Source organism: Podarcis raffonei, chromosome 10 (assembly GCF_027172205.1).
Source record: "Podarcis raffonei isolate rPodRaf1 chromosome 10, rPodRaf1.pri, whole genome shotgun sequence".
In the NCBI taxonomy this organism is placed as follows: Eukaryota; Metazoa; Chordata; class Lepidosauria; order Squamata; family Lacertidae; genus Podarcis; species Podarcis raffonei.
Genome location: NC_070611.1, coordinates 11,120,003 through 11,140,962, shown reverse-complemented (window position 1 = coordinate 11,140,962; position 20,960 = coordinate 11,120,003). Strand labels below are relative to the sequence as shown.

The following is a 20,960-nucleotide window of genomic DNA, read 5'->3' as shown; positions in this document are numbered from 1 at the left end:
CACACATCAGCACTTGAAAAAGGCACATGTTGGACTGTATAAGTGCATGGTGGTGCTTCCCCACCCTGTCCTGGGGGGGCTGGTGGGTCATACACTCTGCGTAGAGGCATCATTGCAGTCCCACCCTTTTTCTGTGCCTTATGGGACTTATAGAGGGACGCCCTGGTTTCTGCTTCTATCCATTTCTTCTGTGCCAACAAATGGGAACTAACATTCACTTCTTTCGCACAGGGTTGTACATACTGTTGCAATCTCAATGTCTGATACTGTGTCCACATTTTTTCCTTTCTTTGCTAACTCAATTAGTCCCTTCATAAACTCCTCATCATCCTCTTCCTCTTTGCTCTCTAATTCATCAACCTTGGAGGGTTCAGGCTGAGGGCCGGCTCCTCCCTGGTCCTGGGGCCCTGGGCCTGGGGGATTCGCTAGAGGGGCAGCTGGTGGAGCATAGGGTGGCGGCGGTTTAATGACTTCCCCCTCTTCTCCTTCCTCTCCTTCCGGCTCTGATATCACCGGAGGCTTTTCTGACTTCCCTGCCGGTCAGACTGCACAAATTGTATTTTGTGGGGCGTCGCCTCGGCAGGCTTTCAGCCACGGTGGATTCTTTTCTACATTGATTTTCCAGGTAGAAATATAGGGGATCTGGTCTGGGTGGACGTTCAAGATATTTTGATATAGTGGGTTGATTAGTTGCAAATTAAATCTGCCCTCCAAGGGCCAATTAGTTCCTTGGGTGGGCCAATCAACCTCACATCCTCTCTCTTCTCAATTTGAACCCAATCATCATGCTTCGTAGCTGCTTTCCAGTTGGTTAAAAAACATTTCAGAGGACTACGTTAGCTTGCCCCAGACCCCATTTTTTTCAGATACTCCGCTCCTAACCGGGCTTAAGATCCTTTCACACACCAACCACTACAGACTGTGACTTGGCGAACTCTCGTTGCTAAGAAATGCACAGCCCTGCAATCGCTCGGCCAAGGGGACGCTAAGCCCCGGCCCACACTTGACAATTCAGCCGCTGGAGTATCTGACATGCAACACACAAAACACACCCCAATATAATTCCAACATGCAACACACAAAACACACCAAAATAATTTTCCCTCTGTTTCCCCTTTCCCTTTTCCCGTCTGGCGGGGCGGCACCTTATTGCCACGGCCAGTTCCTTTGTTCCTTTTCTGGCGGCACTCTACTGCTCACAGCCAGACCCTTTATCCCTTTTCTGGCGGCACTCTACTGCTCACAGCCAGAGGAAGCTGATCGGGCTTCCTACCACGCCCTTTCCCTTGGGCTTACCTGTTCCGCTGCGGACCCCTCCTTCGGCCGTCCTCTTTTCTCTCTCGACTGGGTGTCTCGGCTCAGGCACAGCGTGGCGATCTCCCCCTACGAACTGGCAGGGTGCGCGCTGGAGATTGCGAGCGCTGGTCCTGGTTGCTCACCCGGTCGAGTCTGGCCCCTCGGTCCACCTTTCGTGGGGTGGGGACCCATCCCGGACACGAGCCCCCAAAATGAAGCCTTAGATTAGCAGTACCCGGAGGTCCAGCGGTCCGCCAACCCCGTGGCCAGAGGGGAAAAACAATTCCAGAGACTTCTTGGTCAGAGAAAAGAGATTTATTGGGATCTGCGCAGAGGCAGCCAGTGGAGTCCTCTCCAAAGACTGGCTACGCCCAATTTCACATTTGCAAACTTTCTTATACCTTGAAAACACCCTTCCCTCCCCCAAGCTTCCCCAAAACCTTCTCCAATCAGCTGGCAAGTTTTAGCTTACTTCCTTATATGGCATATGGCTATCTAAACGCCCCTCCTTCCCTTGTTCGTGTGTTCTTCTCTTGCATTACTGCATCAGAGAGCATGTGCAGAGAGTACTGCAGTTTCTACTTAGCTGAGAGAAAAAAACAGGAAATGAGCTTCCCTGCTAGCCAGCAGAAAGAGGAAGTAGCTCCCAGCTTGCAAAGCCACTGCTCGCTGTCTGTTAGCCGGCAGAAAGAGGAAGTGGGCCTCTTCCAAATTCAGCAAAGCAGGATAATATGCAATTTTAACAGAGCAATTTAGAAAAGCAACTTATCAGAGCAATTTACTTAAATATAAAATACAGGGAATACCTTCCCTGTCCCTTCAGTATAAGTCTGAATTAGATAAGTGCTGGAGATGCAAAGGTGTAAGAGAATATTGGGAAATGATACATAATGAATTTAAAAAATGTTCAAAAGTACTCCCCCCCCCCAAAAAAAAAGAGTCCTTTCTGTTGGGGAGAATTCAGACTGAAATTCCCAGGTGTCAAAAGAGGTTATTTATGTATGCCACTATTGTGGCCCGTGTTTTGTTAGCCCCAAAATGGAAAACGAGCGAGGTCCCAACCAAAGAAGAATGGCAACTTAAGTTAACAGAATATGCGCAGCTTGCAGACTTAACATAAGAGAACAAGAAGAACATACGTTTAGAGATTGGAAAACGTTTGGATTTGATATCCCGCCTTTCACTTCCTTTAAGGAGTCTTAAAGCGGCTAACATTCTCCTTTCCCTTCCTCCCCCACAACAAACACTCTGTGAGGTGAGTGGGGCTGAGAGACTTCAGAGAAGTGTGACTGGCCCAAGGTCACCCAGCAGCTGCATGTGGAGGAGCATGGAAGCAAACCAGGTTCACCAGATTACGAGTCTACAACTCTTAACCACTACACCACACTGGCTCTTATTGACTATATGGGAAATAACTGTGCACAACTGAAAACGCTGGCAGGATTAAGATAAATTCAACAGTGTAAATACTGAATGGTTTAGTTTATGTAAAATTTGCAAGGATTTATGTTATGTAAAATGAACCATGGAAAGAAAAGAAGGGAAGTCATTGCTATTTTAAGGTTGTTTAAATGACTATACTAAATTGCAAAACAGAAAATTTAATGAAAATTATATATGTTCAATGCAGGATTGGTGGTTTGCTGCTTGTTTATGTTGTTGTTGTTTGTAGTACAAATGTGTTTGTAGTGTGCACAGGGTAGATAAATGCCAGGAATGAGGTGTGCACCTTCGACGAGGTACCACATTAAAGACATGCTTTTGAAGGGTGAATGAACTAGGTCTTCAAGGACTGAAGCAGGCATATAGAAAAGTGATGGTGCATAAATATAACAGGACCCAATACAGTGGAACTGGGGGCCACACCAAAGGCCATCTAGCCCAACCCCCTGCAATGCAGGAATCACAGCTGAAGAATCCCTGACAGATGCCCGATCCAATTGCTCTGCTTCAGGACCCTTTGCCTATTGCTTCATTACAGAGGTCAGAATCCTCTCCTATTCCATATTTTTGTACTTGCATTGTTGTATATAAATCAGGTACTTTTCCATATTGTCTTCTAAATGAAGAAATTGATTGTTGGTCTTGTGGAGAAGTTAGCATGCTTGTCTTCAGGGTAAATGACTTAAGAGGAATATTCATAGGAAACTGCCTTGGACAGTGTCAGGCATTGACCCATCCACCTCAGCATCGTCTACACTGACCGGCAGCATCTCTCCCGGGTTTCAGACAGGGAACATTCTCTGCCCCACCTGGAGAGGTCATCCAGGATTATCCGTGAGGATGGGGATAATGCAAAGCAGATTGTCTAATCCTGTGCTATGGACACCCCTAGACTTGGGAGTCTTCTACTGCATTTCAAGGGACATTGGGATTGTCTCCCTTTGGAAATGGGGCTGAATGAAGAATGATCTGATATAAAAACATGAACTCCAAAAGAGAAGATTCACCTGCAGACGGAACAGCAGGTGCTTCCAACTTCTGAAGAAACATTGGGGGGGGGGCAAGTTTGGCCCAGGGTCCAGGTGGGTGGGTTGCCGTGGGAACAATGACCTGCCCTCCTTTGTGACATCTCCTGCTTCTCCCTTAAAAGCCACCAACTACAGGTGTCCATTGTGGGTTAGTGAGGAGCAGTAGAGAGGTTGGAGAGCAGGAGATTTAAAGGCTTTGGTTTGGGTTTTTGATTCTTTGATTTTGATTTTCTCATTTTGGCTGTTATTTTATTCATTTGATTTTTAAGATCTGATTTTAATTGTTTTAATTTTTTATTTTAATTTGTTTTTGTTTTTGGGTTGTTCTTTCTTTTTTGGTTTTTTTTGCCAATCAGCCCTGCAGGGAGGCAGGGACTGTTTGAATAGGAGGCAATGCGCTCAGTACCAGGAATCCTGGAGGAAGGCAAAATAAGCGGACTTTTACTTCGCGGGACAGAATGGTAAGTTTGTGGGGCCCCATCCTATTCTTTGCCCCATCTCCTTCTCCCCAGAACAATTCCCGTAGGCTCATTATCACGTGGTGCTGATAATGCCAAGGTTGCAGGCTCGGTCCCTGAATGGGACAGCTGCACTGCCCGCAGAATCCTTGAGTCTATCTTCCCTAAATGGGGGGGGGCTGAAGTGGTGACACCCCCCACAGTGGCGATTCCAGGGTCCCCTCTTAAAGGGGTTTGTATATGGGAGTTACTGGCCATACACTGAAAGGTTGTCGGTGAAGCTGTTTACAAGAAGGTAAAACAATGTAGGTGTTGTATGTTGACAAGGCCTTGTTCCTGTAAGCACTCACGCTGCAGCATCTTGCACTAATTGCAGCTTCCAGGTCAAGCATAATAATAATAATAATAATAATAATAATAATAATAATAATAATAATAATTTCTTTATACCCCGCTCATCTGGCTGGGCTTCCCCACGTACAGTGCATGGCAGTAATCCAGTCTTGAAGCAATCAGGGCCTGAACTAGGGTAGCCAGGCTCTCTCGGTCCTGGAATGGCAGGAGCTGGTACCTCCTTTCTCTCCAAGCCCTGAATGCTCTTGGCTGCCCCTTTGCAGGAGTTATGAAGTCCTACAGTTCATTCAACTGCAGAAAGAGGGAAGGAATTGGGAGGGATGTGCTGGCAATTCTCTATTAGGCTAAAGGTATTTCTGTTCTGCATCACCTCTTCTAGGCTCAGGAGACTGAGGACCTTCACGAGCATAAAAAAGAACAATAAAGTGGCCGTGCTGGACCACAAGGAGGAGTCTTCTGAGACTCCAGGTGAGGAAGTAAACCCCCCCGCGCCATTTTCGGAAGGGCAGGGCAGGAATAGGCTAGGGGGGGCAGCTCAGGGTATAGGATTTGTGGGGGAGGGGAAGCTAGTAAGAAAAGAAGTCGAAAGAGCCAGACTGCTGGATCTGGCAGGAGGCCGAGGCAGCTGATAGGACAGGGCAGGGGGACGGTGGTCAGCTAGAGGGCCACATTCTCTTGTGAGCCGCATTTGGGGGGCTGCAGGCCAAGATTGGCCCCCAAGGCCTGGGGTTTGCCACCCCTGTAGGAGGAATGTAGAAGCAGGGAAATCAAGGAGAAGATTATTGCAACAATCTTGGAAGCTGCAAAGGGACGAACTAACCTGTCCCCATGTCCTTCTCTTGTTGCAGCTGTGACAAAGTTATCCCAGATCTTCCCGGAACTTGAGGTTAGTACTGGGGGAAACAAAAGAGGAGGGAGTGGATCCCCCAGACCCTCTGCCTGCTGACTATGGTCTTTGCCCCCAATTCTGCAGTCTCTGAATCTTTCCACGCCCACCCTCCAAAAGGCAACTAATGCAGCTAATGTGGCATGTGTCAGGATGATGCCAGAGGCATGTCCTGCCCTCTTCCCTGGTGCTGCCCTTCCACCTCTGCCCAGGAGGCTGCAGGGCCCATGGAGGTCCTCTGGGGCAAGGGATTGGGCCCAGGCCTGAGGGAGGCCACTCTTTCCTGGCTTGGGCCTCCTTGTGGGCTCCCTTGCACCTGTCAATGGTGGGTTTTGTAGTTTCACAAAAGGCGTCTCATCCAGCTTTCTCTTTCCTCTGCAGAAGGCAATGGCCCGGCACCGGTCCCGTGTTCGGCCAGCACCTAAGGAAGGTAAACGAATCTCCACACCTTGGGGACTTTTCACTTAGTAGCCTTATGGTTCATTCCTGAGAAAGACCTCCCAGGCCTTCTTGCTGTGCCTTGCAGGCCTTTTTCACTTCGCCTCAGTAGGCAGGGCCCTGACTGACTCCAGCTACAAAAGCTGAGGTGGTTGAACCCTTGGGTTTGGGTATTGTTTGGCAGGCGTTGTTGAGAGAGGCTGTTAATTCAATCTCTCTCTTTCATTCTCTTCCAGAGGACATCATTGTCGAAGATCTTGAATAAACCCGGAGACAGGATCCAACTCTGGGCACAAAGGGGAGGAGCTCTAACCCCGCGCTGCACAGTCTCAGGCTTCTAATGAAAGCGGCGAGCTTCCAAAAATTAAAAACAAATTTGGAATTGTAATTGGCGGAGTCTATTGGACCATTGCATCAAAAGTGAACTTATTAAAATTTGGAGAACTGCGGGGCGCAGAAAGAGAGTCCATCCCGGCAGCTGGGAGAAGATGGCATATGGCGGAAGGTTGCAGGAGGAGCAAGGAATTACTTCGTGAGGAGGAAGACACTGGAAAGCCCGTTCCTTATTGCTTTTGGAGTACGTGGCGTTTTCTTGAGGCTTCCAGTGGACTAAGCCAATAAGTGGGCTTTGTTGGGTGATTTAAGACAGTGTTGGAGAAGGAGATTTTGGCGCTGGGACTTCTAAAATTCACCCCCTTACCAGCATTGTTTCGTGAGGAGGAAGACATTGGAAACCCTGTTCGCTATTGTTGCTGGAGTTTGTGGTGCTTTTCAGAGGTCACCAGTGAATTAAGCCGACAAGCGACGGAAAAAGAAGAATGCAAATTGGATTACAAATACCTTCCTTTTAATGTTTTAATGTATTTATATCTTGTTTTTTCAGTTGTATTCATTCAACTTGCTTTTATTATTGGCTGTTAGCCGCCCCGGTCCATCCTTGGCTAGGGAGGGTGGGGTATAAATAAAATTTATTATTGTTTATTATTATTGTTACTATTATTATTATTCCTCATATACAGTAGTTTGGTTTTTCTGCTCTTTGTTTCTTGTGGGCTTTCTTTGGACGCGACGGTGTAATAAACAAAGAAAACGAAAGTGAGTGTAGTGAAGGAAAGGTCATTTCTGTGTTTGCTGCCATCGTGTGGGACGGGAGGGAATTGGACGTAAAAATAGAAAGCTTGGACTTACGACCCCTGGAGGTTGTCAGAAAATTACACAGGACAATTTAAGACCCAAATAGTATTTTGGGGCAAAATAAACATCATGTCTGGGGAAAATGAGGAAAAGGGAATAGGCACCCCAGGGGAAAGACGTCCCTCTAGGCAGGAGAAAGGGAAGGAGGGGAAGGAGATCAGAGACTATGAAAGTTTAATGGTGGAAATAAGGAAAGAATTTAAACGGAATGAACAATATATGGAGAAAAAATTATTGGAGGTACAGGAAACATTAGATAAAAAACTAGAAGCAGTCGTGGGGGAATTGTCAGGCAAAGTAAAAGACCTTGCAGTGAGATCCAAGGCTGTGGAAGACTCAGTGAAACGCACAAAGAAAGAATTGAAGGAGACAAAGAGGGAGACAGAACGGGTTGGAGGAGAGGTCATAGAAATTAATAAAACGCAAGAAGAAATGTTGGACAATATAGCCCTTTTGGAGATGAGGCAAAAACAATTGAATCTGAAATTATCTCAATAAAAAGAAAAACATGAACAAAATTGGAGTTACGTATAAACAACTTTTAAAAGAAGAACAAGGACAATTAAAATTGAAACCGTATGAAGAACTCCAACAGGTTTATACTACTTGGTTACAATATCATCAACTATATGATAAATTTAATTCCGATAATAAAATTGGCTTTTAAAAAGAAGAAGCAAAACTCCATCTAGAACTTCTAAATAATTCCAAATTAATTTGTCAAAAATGTATAATTTATTACTTGAATGGGAACTTAAAGAAGAACAGATTAAAGAAGTGATGATAAGGTGGGGGCAAGATTTTGGGTACGCGATTTCACTTGATCAATGGGAAAATCCACCTCTCCCTGCCTTCCTAGTATGGTGCCATCCAGCTGTTTGGAAATCAACTCCCATCATGACCATAGTGACTGGGGTTGCTGGGAGTTGGAATCAAAAACATCTGGTTGGCAGCAGAACAGAAAAGGCTGCGACAAACCACCCAAACGCCATGCGCATACACACACACACATGCATAGTTGACTGCTCCTTATTTCTTAGTCCTTATTCTCAAATTTATACCTCATTTTGCCTTCTGTACTATAAGGCTAGTTGCTGTGAGCAAAGCAAAAGGCAGTGTAACAACCAGGAACTGTTGTGTTCCTGAAAATTATTTTAATTTCCATTGTTTTATTTTAATTTCCATTGTTTCGAATGTTTCCCCTGTAACTTAAACCTAAACCAAGTGAGGAGTAAACACGAGGAAAGAAAACCCATTAAAATTTGAGTCACCTGGCAATCCTATATAATTACTAGCCAGGAAAACAGAGCAGACCTTATATATATAAAAAAACCCGAAATGTACAATGGGGATGTGAGTGTGTGCATGGGGGAAAAGAATGCTGATCTCACAGCATTTTAACCATAATGGCACTTTTCATTTTTCTCAAAATATCAGAGCAGCTGTGGCTCAAACAACAGCCTTCACCACCCCCTTTGGACTGAGTGGGGAAAGGGGTTTTGAAAAGCACAAGTTATTACAGAGCACAGTGCTCCAAATGTAGCCTTAAAGATTGGATTGTTTCAGCCCCCCCTCGCCCCCGTTTCTAAAAGACTACACAATGCAGGCATCTGAATGTTAATGACACATTAGGGCAGTGGCTTGGAATTTGATACACTACAGATGTCATTTCTGTGACAATGCACCTTCTGTTACATAAAGAGGCCAGTGGCATTTTTTGGTTCTTGACGATTTTTTGATCCCTACACCAAAAAGGCAAATTTCCTCAGGGTATATATAGATATTTCTATATGTGCACCTCAGGGTATACTATATGCTTGTGAAACATGAACCACTTATAAACATCATCTCCAACTCCTTGAAAGATTCCATCAACAGTATCTCCAAAAAACTTTACACATCACTTGGGAAGACAGGCAAACTAATATCAGTGTATTGGAAGAAGCAAAGATCACCAGTGTTGAAGCAAAGATTCTTCAACATCAACTTTGTTGGACTGGTCATATTGTGCGGATGCCTGATTATCGTCTTCCAAAGCAACTACTCTATTCTAAACTTAAAAATGGAAAGTGTAATGCTGGTGGTCAACAAAAGAGGTTTAAAGACTCTCTCAAGGCAAATCTTAAAAAACAGGGAAACACTGGCATGCAAGCCTTCCAATTGGAGAACAGCCTTTACCAAAGGTGTCATGGGCTTTGAAAACACTCGAATTCAGGACGCAAGGGAGAAACGTGCTAAGAGGAAGGCACGCTTGGCAAATCCACACCGTGATCAACTTCCGCCTGGAAACCCCACTGTGGAAGGATGTGTGGATCCAGAATTGGCCTCCGCCGTCACTTACGGACTCATTGTTAAAACCATGTTTATGGAAGACAATCTTACTCGGCTACGAGGGATCGCCAAAGAAGATGATACAGTGGTACCTCGGGTTAAGTACTTAATTCGTTCCGGAGGTCCGTACTTAACCTGAAACTGTTCTTAACCTGAAGCACCACTTTAGCTAATGGGGCCTCCCGCTGCTGCCGCGCCGCCGGAGCACAATTTCTGTTCTCATCCTGAAGCAAAGTTCTTAACCTGAAGCACTATTTCTGGGTTAGCGGAGTCTGTAACCTGAAGCATATGTAACCTGAGGTACCACTGTATATATTTCTATATGCAAAAACTATGTTGTAAGGCAAAGGAAGCACTAGCAAAATCTGATTTGAGTAAGGGGGGGGGAGTAAAGGACACCTGGACAGTTAAGTCCAGTCAAAGGCAACTATGGGGTTGCAGCATTCATCTCACTTTCAGGCCAAGGGAGCCGGTGTTTGTCCACAGACAGCTTTCTGGGTCATGTGGCCAGCATGACTAAACCACTTCTGGAGCAACGGGGCACCGTGACAGAAGCCAGATGGAGTGAAAACGCTGTTTACCTTCCTGCCGCAGCGGTGCCTATTTATCTACTTCCACTGGTGTGCTTTTGAACTTGTAGGTTGGCAGGACCTGGGACCGAGCAACAGGAGCTCACTCCTTTGGAGGATTCAAACCGCTGACCTTCTGATCAGCAAGTCCAAGAGGCTCAGTGGTTTAGACCACAGCGCCACCCATGTCCTTTACTGTTTTTTGTTTGAGTTCTCCCAAAGAAACCCATACCCTCCAACACTCCTCCAATGAAAATAGGGATGTCCTATTTAAATAAATATTATTATTATTATTATTATTATTATTATTATTATTATTATTATTATTTTACTGTTTATACCCCACTCATTTGACTGGGTTTCCCCAGCCACTTTGGGCAGCTTCCAACATACATAAAAGCATAATAAAACATTGACCATTAACAAATTTCTGTATAGAGGGCTGCCATTAGATGGCTCAGGGGTCAGATAACTCTCCAACATTTCTCAGATGAAAATAGGGACGTCCTGTGGAAAAGTCTAGGATCAAGTAAGAAACCAGGGCGGCTTCTTTAAATCCAGGACTGTCACTGGAAAGGAAATCTGGTGCAGAAAATTATTGCCTAGCCAAGGTGAAGCAATTACAGTCCCTCTCCCCCACGGAAATCAGTGAGATTTAAAAGTGCTTCATGTGAACCAGATCATGCTCTATGCATTTCCCTAGGCACAGATCCTGCAAGAGGTGGCTGCTGGTTTTCAATGATTTCCTTAACTTAGACCAAAAGCAATCCCTGCTTTTCAGATTCACAAATCGTTTTTGAATAGCCCGTTTCTGAGTAGCCAGTCCCTTTGACAAACAACTCTAATTCGTATTTGTGCAATTGCAAATTGCATGAAATTCATCCACTCGGCTGCAGATGCTTATTTCAACAGTTTGTTAAATGACCTTTGGGGAAATAGCTTCTGATACTACAGCATAATTCATTCTGGAGAACCATGTGGAGCTCTGTATTATTTATTAGTGAAATGGATTATACGCAATAGATGTGATCTACCATAGTTCCCACATACAATTTGATAGCTCCCAAGCCAGCCAGAGATAGGCTTTCCCTAAGCTTTAGAAAGGAAATTGTCTTAAGAGAGGGGGCAACCGTAAGGGCCCAGAAAGGCTAAATCCTGGGTCTTTTGTGCCAACCCAAGATCATCCCTTTTAATTATTTAAAAAATCTTTTCTTTCGCCCCCAAAGCAGCTGGGGGTACTGCAAAGAACCCAGTCGCTCACAATCTTAATTTCCCCAGAAGCATCTAGATATTGTGGGATATTTACAATGCAGACAAACCAACGATTCGTGTTTTGCTCGATAGGCACATGATAGTTTTCTTGTAAATTTGCTAGAGAGAACTCTGTGAGAGAAACAGATATATTCTCTTACCTGCCTGGGCACATCCCAGCCCATTTCTTCTCTTCCTCTTCTTCATCGGATCACCGAACCAGAAATGTGAAGAACAATCTGCATGCCAGTTCTCAGACCCCATTTTAAACTGTATTAAGGTGGAAAATCTAATAATTAAAAAAAAAAAAAAACTGTATTAAGGTAGGTCTTGGTAACTGAATTACCATGTTAAGCCTGCCTTAAAGCTGCTGCACCCGTTACTCTTCAGCCAGTATTCTGAGCGAGTAAATCTTGTTTTTTTAACCGTTTGCAAGATGGTGTGATTGTTGTTTCATGGGGAAGAAAAGGGAAATATCCGGAGAATCCAGTCTGCCTTTGGGGGCGAACAAAGGGGGGGCGGCCTGCCCCAGGTGCCATCGCGGAGGGGGGGTGGGCGGCAAAATTATCAAGAACAATTACTGCCCTACCCTCTGAGAGGTGGTTTGGGACCCGGCGCTGGGCTTCCTGGGTCCCAGAAGTTGGCCTGTGTGAGGAAAATGAGACTAGGCCAAGTAGACTAGGCCTGGCCTTGCCTTCGCCTCACCTGCTGGATGCAGCCGATTGGCCAGCTGGGTTGGGGGCGGGGCCAAAGCAAGGCCAGGCCTAATCTACTCGGCCTAGTCTCAATTTCTTCACATAGGCCGACTTTCTGGGCTGCTGGGGAGGCCTGCCAAGGCGCCACTGCCTGTCCCCTGCACCCCCTTCGGGCCCCAATCGCCCTCCAGAAAGCCTCTGCTGCCCCCAAAAGTGGAGCACGCAGGACAGTGGCAGTGGCGGTGCCCTCTTTTGCCCTCTTGTGGCGCCAGGAAGAGTCAGTACCCTCATTTAGGAAGCAACTGTGTGATGAGCTTAGGCATTTTGATTGCTTCATGTTTGAAATCCGGCAGTGCCGTTCGTTTTTCTGAAGATGAAGCCATAAATCAGGAGTGATAACTGCCCCGTCTTTACCTTCTTGTGGCTTTTATGCACCCAACTTAACCTCTTCTTTCTGACAGTTTGGTGCCTCACCTCAACCGTTATTCTACCACATTAATTAACAGTTAAGCTATCAGCGCTTTGTACATCTTCATGACAACCCCCTAAAGGGCTGGAAGCAATTAGCAGAATATAAAACTATGAGAGAGAGAGAGAGAGAGAGAGAGAGAGCGCATTGGAAAGGGTAGGCATATTAGCTATCACAGAGGGAATAATATGGACAAGCTTCCTTTATTTCAACATATGGTCCTGCTATTCATATTGCTGGGGGAAAGGATGCACATTGAGAAAGAGATGTGCTTCCTGTCACATGCGGAAACCAAAAGGGGTCAACAAGAGATCAGACTTGCATAGGGTTCGCTGGGATCTGACCAGCTTAAAAACATATATTCAAATATTGCCAAATAATCAACTGTTTCATGCACCGATCTATTAGGAGAATAGCAAGAAACTGATAAAATGTAGCTGGCTACACAGTTGGGGCAGTGAGAAGGTAGATTTCCAGGAACATTGCAGTGAGAAATATATGCTGTGTTTCTTGACTCCATGTATCCCACACCCTCCCAGTTTTGCAGGGACAGTCCCGGAACTGAGAAAGCAATTATGGTTTCTGATTTGATCCCGGAATGTCCCTGCGATCTGCCCTGAGATCTTGTGATGAAGGGTGGTATACAAAATAAAGTAAATAAACAAATATTTCCCCTGCCAGAGCCACCGCCAACAAGCTCAGAGAGGAGGATGAGTGGTGGCCGTGAGGAATCATCCTCCAGCATGGCCTCTCTGTGGCCTCTCCGTGGCCACTGCTGTGGGCCTCTTCCCTTGGGCAGCAGGTAGCAAGGAGGAGCAGTGGCTGCCACTGCTGAGGCCCAACCCTGCATGACCCGCTGGTTCTGAGGGGCAGGCAGAGGGCAGGGCTGCCCTGGGCGGGAAGAAAAAAAGGTGGATCAGAGCTCAAGCAGTCTTTGATTTATTTTTTAAAATGTTTTGTGCATCCATGTCTAATCTTGGCTCTTTCGATCTGGCAAGAGGTCGAATTTGAGAAGAGATTTTGCTTTCAACTGTGTGCCGAGGAAGAACTCCGGAGTAGAATTTTAATGGCGGAGACTGGACATGTGAGTTATTTATGGCCGCAGCTCATACACTAGTCCAGGGGTCAGCAAGGCTTACTGGGCATGGCCCGGATCACTCCTGCTGAGATCCTCCATGGGCTGGACTGGCGCAGCCCGACGCCAGAAATTACGTCTGCGCATGTCCATGGCACTGGAAATTGCTTCTGTACATGCCCAGACGCTGAAAATTGCGCCTGCGCAGAAGCGATTTTTGGCGTCTGGGCAAGCGCAGAAGCAATTTCCAGCACCACGGACATGCGCAGACGTGATTTCCGGCGTCTGGGCATGCGCAGAAGCTATTTCCGGAGCCGCGGGAGAGTCCCTGCACTGCGCTGCACTGATTTGGCGCAGCGCATGGAGGCTCGTTGAGCGAGTGGCTCGGTTCGGGGGTGGCTCGTGGGTCAGTTAAATTGCCTCCGTGAGCCGCTTCCAGCCCATGGGCCTTAGGTTGCCAACCCCTGCGCTAGTCAGTAAACAGTGGAAGGAATAGAATGAGCCCTTGTCCCATCCAGATAAACACTGCAAAGAACTGAACAAGGGAAGATAGTAATGAATTCTCCCAGCACACCAGGTCTGAAACAACAATGTATATGAAGGACTACACACGTGAAATGGATTTATATTTATAAGATGTAACAGAGGTGCTGTTTGTAAGGAGGAAAAAAATGTGGTCAGCTGCAAGAATGGACAACGACTAGTGAAGGATGACAACTGGACATTAAACAAGAGATGATGCAGCTATGGGAGGAAATGGTCGACATATGTTTGCAACAGGAGCAGGAAATCTGATTTTAAGAAATTGTATTAAATTTAAGTAATTTGGTTAGATTTGTAATAATTTGGAAAATTAATAGAAATAATTTGGGGGGAAATAATCTTGGCTCTTTCTAAAAATTATTTATTTGTGTGAGTCTTTTTAATTTTTGTAAATCTACCAAAGAATAAAATAAAATACAATCGGGATTGGGGGTTTTCTCGGGGCGGTGGAGGGTGTGTGTGCCGTGTCCCGTTGGTGTGTTGCTGGTGGCAGTCGCCCTTCTTCTGATAGGAAATGTTCGGAGGACATGACCAAAAAATGAGAGTTGGGAGGACTGAGAATTGTCCCATTTTCATCTGAGGAATGTTGGAGGGTAGGTATCCCAAAGCCAAATCTTGGCTGCCATTAAGTTCTGGTTGCTCCTGATTTACACATATGGAGGAAACAGCACAGATGCCTCTCTCTGAAAGCATATCCGTAGACCTAATCTGAACAATACTGTCAATAACCGAATCTTCTGTGCCTTTGTTTGTTCTTCCCCATTATTAAAGGCCACATTTTCATAGGGAAGGAAGGCGACACGTGGAACGTTGCCACTTAGGAGAAGTAAGAGATTGTTCATTTAAAGTTGCAAGCACAGGCATATTTGCTCTTCCACACACACACAAAAATGTATTTTGTACATTGTCTAGTACAGCAGAAATTTCAATAAGTAAATTGTATGATTGGTTACAGAGCTGGAAGAGAATGAACACTGATTCAGAATGAGAAATGATTCAATAGTCTTTATGGAGCCATTATTGCTGTGGAAATGAAGAATTATGTCGAGTTTATTAGAAGCAGCACTGATTTGGTAGTTTAACATAGTCATCTTGAGTTTCTTCTTAATATAGGCAAATTCCATCTTTGGCAAAGCTGCAAGAGTCAACATAAACCAGAGGATGGGCATATCCATAATTGACAGCTTGGTCTTATGGGCCTCTTCAGATACATTACCTAACCTTGTACAGTGGTACCTCGGGTTACAGACGCTTCAGGTTACAGACTCCACAAACCCAGAAATAGTACTTCAGGTTAAGAACTTTGCTTCAGGATGAGAACAGAAATCGCACGGCAGCAGCACAGTGGCAGCAGGAGGCCCCATTAGCTAAAGTGGTACCTCAGGTTAAGAACTGTTTCAGGTTAAGAACGGACCTCCAGAACAAATTAAGTTCTTAACCCGAGGTACCACTGTATCAACACCATCCTCTGCTCATTCAGCAGCAATTGAACAACATATTAATAACACAATCCTATGCATATTTACTTAGAGGTAAGTCTGTGATGCTTTGACGCAGCATTATTGCCATCTGGATAATTTCATTTGCATTATGAAAAGTTACATGATTTTAGCAAGAAGCTACAGCATATGCACTGATTGGAAATAATAATAATAATAATAATAATAATAATAATAATAATAATAATAATAATAATTTATTTATACCCCGCCGTTCCCGGCTTAAAAACTGGGCTCAGGGCGGCTAACAGCAAATATAAAACATTGATTAAAATGCGACTTAAAAACAACATAAAACAGCATAGAATACAACATAAAATGCAGCATCAATATTAATAAAATTCAAAAAGTCATTCTTTGGGGAGGAAAACCCCAGGCAGTAGACATCGAATGATCACCAGGGCCAACTGGCCAAGTTGGTCCTACTAGGGCCAGCAAGGAGCTGTGTGAATAAGAATTTAAATGTGGGGTCCCAGATAGGGTAATGAAGCAGTATGTCCACCCCAATACTTTTGCAGGTGCAAGCAGTATTGAAAGCAAGATTATTTATAACCACCCCATCATGAGCACAAACCAACATGAATGCATGATAAAATGATGTCTGGAAGGGCTTCAAGTACAGTTGTATCTTGGATCCCGAAAGCCTTGCAAATCAAACGTTTTGGCTCCCGAATGCCGCAAACCCGGAAGTGAGTGTTCTGGTTTGCAAACATTCTTTGGAACCTGAACATCCAGCGTGACTTCCACAGCTTCCAATTGGCTGCAGGAGCTTCCTGCAGCTAATTGGAAGCCGAGTTTTGGGTTCTGGACATTTTGGAAGTTGAACGGATTTCCAGAATGGATTCCATTCGACTTCTGAGGTACCACTGTAATGTGTAAAGTTATTGTCATTGCTACATGTTGCACCCACAGGATTCCTGTTATCCTTGCAGTCAATCACCAGCATGTTGAAAAAACGGTGGCTTCCAATCTTGGGCTCGGGCCATAAATGAAGCAATCTACCTCTGGGAACAAAAAGCTTGGGGACCTCGCTAGATTTCTGCGTTTTCTATTGATAGAACCGAAGCGTGGCAGGTCTTCCTGGTGTCGCACAATAGCACTATTAATGGCTTCCTTTTCAGAGGCAAATCTTTTACAATTTAACACAAAAGACTGAAATAAGGCTCATTAAAATGGGGGGAAAGAAAGGTGGAGGAGGAAAAATAAGGAAAGAAGTTATCAGTGCTTGAAGTGGAAACATCAGGAGATTTGAATGTACGGCTCGTTCCATGAGTCGCTGGTGAATTTTCACTGCATTATCATAAGCCCCCTGCACACACAGATTGAGGAAGGAAATAGGCTCCTGCGGAGGAATCTGGGAAGAAGCCAAATTGTTTGAAAGGCAAGCGGTGAGGAAAAGGTAAGGGGGAGAATGGTGTAATTGTCAGAGATAAAGCAGGTTTTCCAAATCATTCAATATGGTGCCTCAAAAGAACTTGTCACTTAAAACAACAGCGTTTTCTGGCAATACACTCTCAGCGCTGACACCTGCTTTGCTGCCTTGACATTCCCTCATCTTTTACTTTAGTTCGGCGGCAATCTTTGCGTATCTGCTTCCTCTCAAGGTGAAGCAGAGACAAAACTGAGTGGGAAACATTGTGTTGAAGTCTGGAGGTTTGAAAGCAAAAGCTCACTTTCACATAGGTAGCGTTGTTCCACTTGAGACGCCTGGTCCTTAAACAATTGCACGCCAAGAAGAAATTCTAGAGGTGAAATCTTCCTTCTGCGTGGAGACGCAGCAATGGGGGAGGCTGCGATGGCTGGAATTTTTTGTGCTCTTTGTGCAGTTTTTCAAACCATAACAACAACAACTTTATTATTTGTACTCCACCCATCTGACTGGGTTTTCCCAGGTACTCTGAGTGGCTTCCAGTATATACAGAAACATAATAATACACGAAACAATAAAAAACTTCCCTATACAGGGCTGCCTACAGATGTCTTCTAAAGAAGAAGAATATCTAAAGAATACAGTGGTACCTTGGGTTAAATACTTAATTCGTTCCGGAGGTCCGTTCTTAACCTGAAACTGTTCTTAACTTGAAGCACCACTTTAGCTAATGGGGCCTCCTGCTGCTGCCGCGCCGCCAGAGCACGATTTCTGTTCTCATCCTGAAGCAAAGATCTTAACCTGAGGTAATATTTCTGGGTTAGCGGAGTCTGTAACCTGAAGCGTATGTAACCGGAAGCATATGTAATCTGAGGTACCACTGTAATAATAATAATAATAATAATAATAATAATAATAACAGCAACAACCCTACCCAGCGGTGGATAAGAGTATTAAACAGAGCCACCAAGAGATCAGGTTGTCAGCTATTTTTCAGGAAGCAAAAAAAGAATGTGAAGGCTTAAGCAATCCCCTTCAAAATGCTTTAAAAGTTCACTTTTAAAGGAGAACTAAATCCACAGGCAAATGTTGTCCCTATTGGAGGGCAAATGTTGTCCCTATTTTCAAAAAGGGGAAAAGAGAGGACCCAAATAATTATCGCCCAGTCAGTCTGACATCAATACCAGGGAAGATTCTGGAGCAGATCATTAAGCAAACAGTCTGTGAGCACCTAGAAAGGAATGCTGTGATCACCAATAGTCAGCATGGATTTCTGAAAAATAAGTCATGTCAGACGAACCTGATCTCGTTTTTTGACAGAATTACAAGCCTGGTAGATGAAGGGAACGCAGTGGATGTAGCCTACCTTGATTTCAGCAAGGCATTTGACAAGGTGCCCCATGATATTCTTGTAAAGAAGCTGGTAAAATGCGGTCTTGACTATGCTACCACTCAGTGGATTTGTAACTGGCTGACTGACCGAACCCAAAGGGTGCTCATCAATGGTTCCTCTTCATCCTGGAGAAGAGTGACTAGTGGGGTGCCACAGGGTTCTGTCTTGGGCCCGGTCTTATTCAACATCTTTATCAATGACTTGGATGATGGACTCAAGGGCATCCTGATCAAATTTGCAGATGACACCAAACTGGGAGGGGTGGCTAACACCCCAGAGGACAGGATCACACTTCAAAACGACCTTGACAGATTAGAGAACTGGGCCAAAACAAACAAGATGAACTTTAACAGGAAGAAATGTAAAGTATTGCACTTGGGCAAAAAAAATGAGAGGCACAAATACAAGATGGGGGACACCTGGCTTGAGAGCAGTACATGTGAAAAGGATCTAGGAGTCTTGGTTGACCACAAACTTGACATGAGCCAACAGTGTGACGCGGCAGCTAAAAAAGCCAATGCAATTCTGGGCTGCATCAATAGGAGTATAGCATCTAGATCAAGGGAAGTAATAGTGCCACTGTATTCTGCTCTGGTCAGACCTCACCTGGAGTACTGTGTCCAGTTCTGGGCACCACAGTTCAAGAAGGACACTGACAAACTGGAACGTGTCCAGAGGAGGGCAACCAAAATGGTCAAAGGCCTGGAAACGATGCCTTATGAGGAACGGCTAAGGGAGCTGGGCATGTTTAGCCTGGAGAAGAGGAGGTTAAGGGGTGATATGATAGCCATGTTCAAATATATAAAAGGATGTCATATAGAGGAGGGAGAAAGGTTGTTTTCTGCTGCTCCAGAGAAGCGGACACGGAGCAATGGATCTGTAATGGGTATGAGTTACTCGTGCGTAAACTGACGCCTCTCTAGGCTAAATTGCCTTGTTAAACCGTTCTGACTGCACAGCCCATCTCATTGTGGCTGCCTCAGTCGCTAGCAGAATCCGTCAGTGGGCGTTTCTTAAACCTCTTCCAACATAAAAGCTGTTTGACTCCCAGTCTCCTCCTCCTCTCACTGCGCGGGAGTCTTCTGCGCAGGGAGGGCATGGGTAGCGGAGGACCTGTGCTCTCCTCACTGATGTCCAGTGAAGAGTCCTGGAGCCCTCTCTCCGCTTCCCCCATCTGCCCCCCTTTATCCCTGGTGTTGCGCTGATTTCCTTCCCCCTCTACTGAGCTGCTTCTCCCCCTGGTGCTGGGTCCTTCGCCAGCATCATCTGGGAGACTCCCCTTCGCCTTTCGCTCCGATGTCAGTTCCCTGACAGGATCCAAACTACAAGAAAGAAGATTCCACCTAAACATTAGGAAGAACTTCCTGACAGTAAGAGCTGTTCGACAGTGGAATTTGCTGCCAAGGAGTGTGGTGGAGTCTCCTTCTTTGGAAGTCTTTAAGCAGAGGCTTGACAACCATATGTCAGGAGTGCTCTGATAGTGTTTCCTGCTTGGCAGGGGGTTGGACTCGATGGCCCTTGTGGTCTCTTCCAACTCTATGATTCTATGATTCCACATTTCCCCAAATGCTATGCAAACCAAAACACAGCCTTCCTTTGAAAAGGGCACGTCTCTGAATTTTGCAGCGTGGTACTCCAGCCAATGTGTACAAAATATGTACAAAAACACATGCATAAAAAATGCACGTGTACTTTGTGCCAATAATTGAAGATGCACTATACTAGGGGAGTGGCAAAAATGGGTAAATTAGGCACATGACAAGAAATCTGCAGTAAAATGCAAATGAATTTCTATTATTATTATTTTTTTTAAAGCTTGCAGATTGCTGCAGGAATGTAGGGAACTGAATTTAAGGCTGAAACTGGACATGACTGTGACAGACCAGTTTGTTTAAACCTTGGTCTACCCTTATAGTTTTAGAAGTTCTCAAGCACATCAAAGTGCAAGTAGATAAATAGGTACCGCTCCAGCGGGAAGGTAAACGGCATTTCCGTGCGCTGCTCTGGTTTGCCAGAAGCGGCTTAGTCATGCTGGCCACATGACCCGGAAGCTGTACACCAGCTCCCTTGGCCAATAAAGCAAGATGAGCGCCGCAACCCCAGAGTCATCCACTACTGGACCTAATGGTCAGGGGTCCCTTTAACTTTACCTTTACCTTTACCCTTATGGTTTAGTTAAGGAGCAAAACTGGCACAGAAAGCTGCACCCCTTTTCTTCCTGTAGGTGTTGTGCGGCATCGCCATGTGGCATCCTCTGGAAGTTGTGGGGCCACAGCAGAGCGATAACACTTGCTCTGTGAATCGCCATTTTAAATTTTCCCCGAGTAGCCCAATGAGGAGCACTGCTTTAATTTCGCGCAGTGCTACCCAGCAAGCTAAGTGGGGGGATTGTCAATGGTGGTTCATTGTCACCTGCAACTGATACCAGGTAATTCTGCAACCAGAGATTCATCAACATAAAAATAGACCCAGCAGAGGACAGTGAGCCTCTAAAACCCAGAGCCAGACCGGGAGCTTCCTACATACTGATATTTCAACTCCTCTCCCCCCTCCATTGGGCTCCATTACCTGAAGTGAGTCTAGCTGGGGGGGTGTATGCTCAAACCTCGGCTCCTGAACGCCTCTGTTTTGGAACATTTCGGCTCCCAAACACCGAAAATGCAGAAGTA

The 20,960-nt window shown here is 45.3% G+C and overlaps 1 long non-coding RNA gene across 1 annotated transcript in view; it reads right to left on the bottom strand.

The window, feature by feature from the left end:
* LOC128422315 (uncharacterized) overlaps nt 1-11,965 on the bottom strand; it is a 47,766-nt gene extending 35,801 nt beyond the window's left edge. The window contains exons 1-2 of the long non-coding RNA XR_008332473.1: nt 11,838-11,965; nt 11,410-11,537 (exon numbers count right to left, since the gene is read on the bottom strand). This is a non-coding gene — a long non-coding RNA (uncharacterized LOC128422315). The remainder of the gene's footprint in view (nt 1-11,409; nt 11,538-11,837) is intronic.
* Between the last annotated feature and the right edge of the window lie 8,995 nt (nt 11,966-20,960).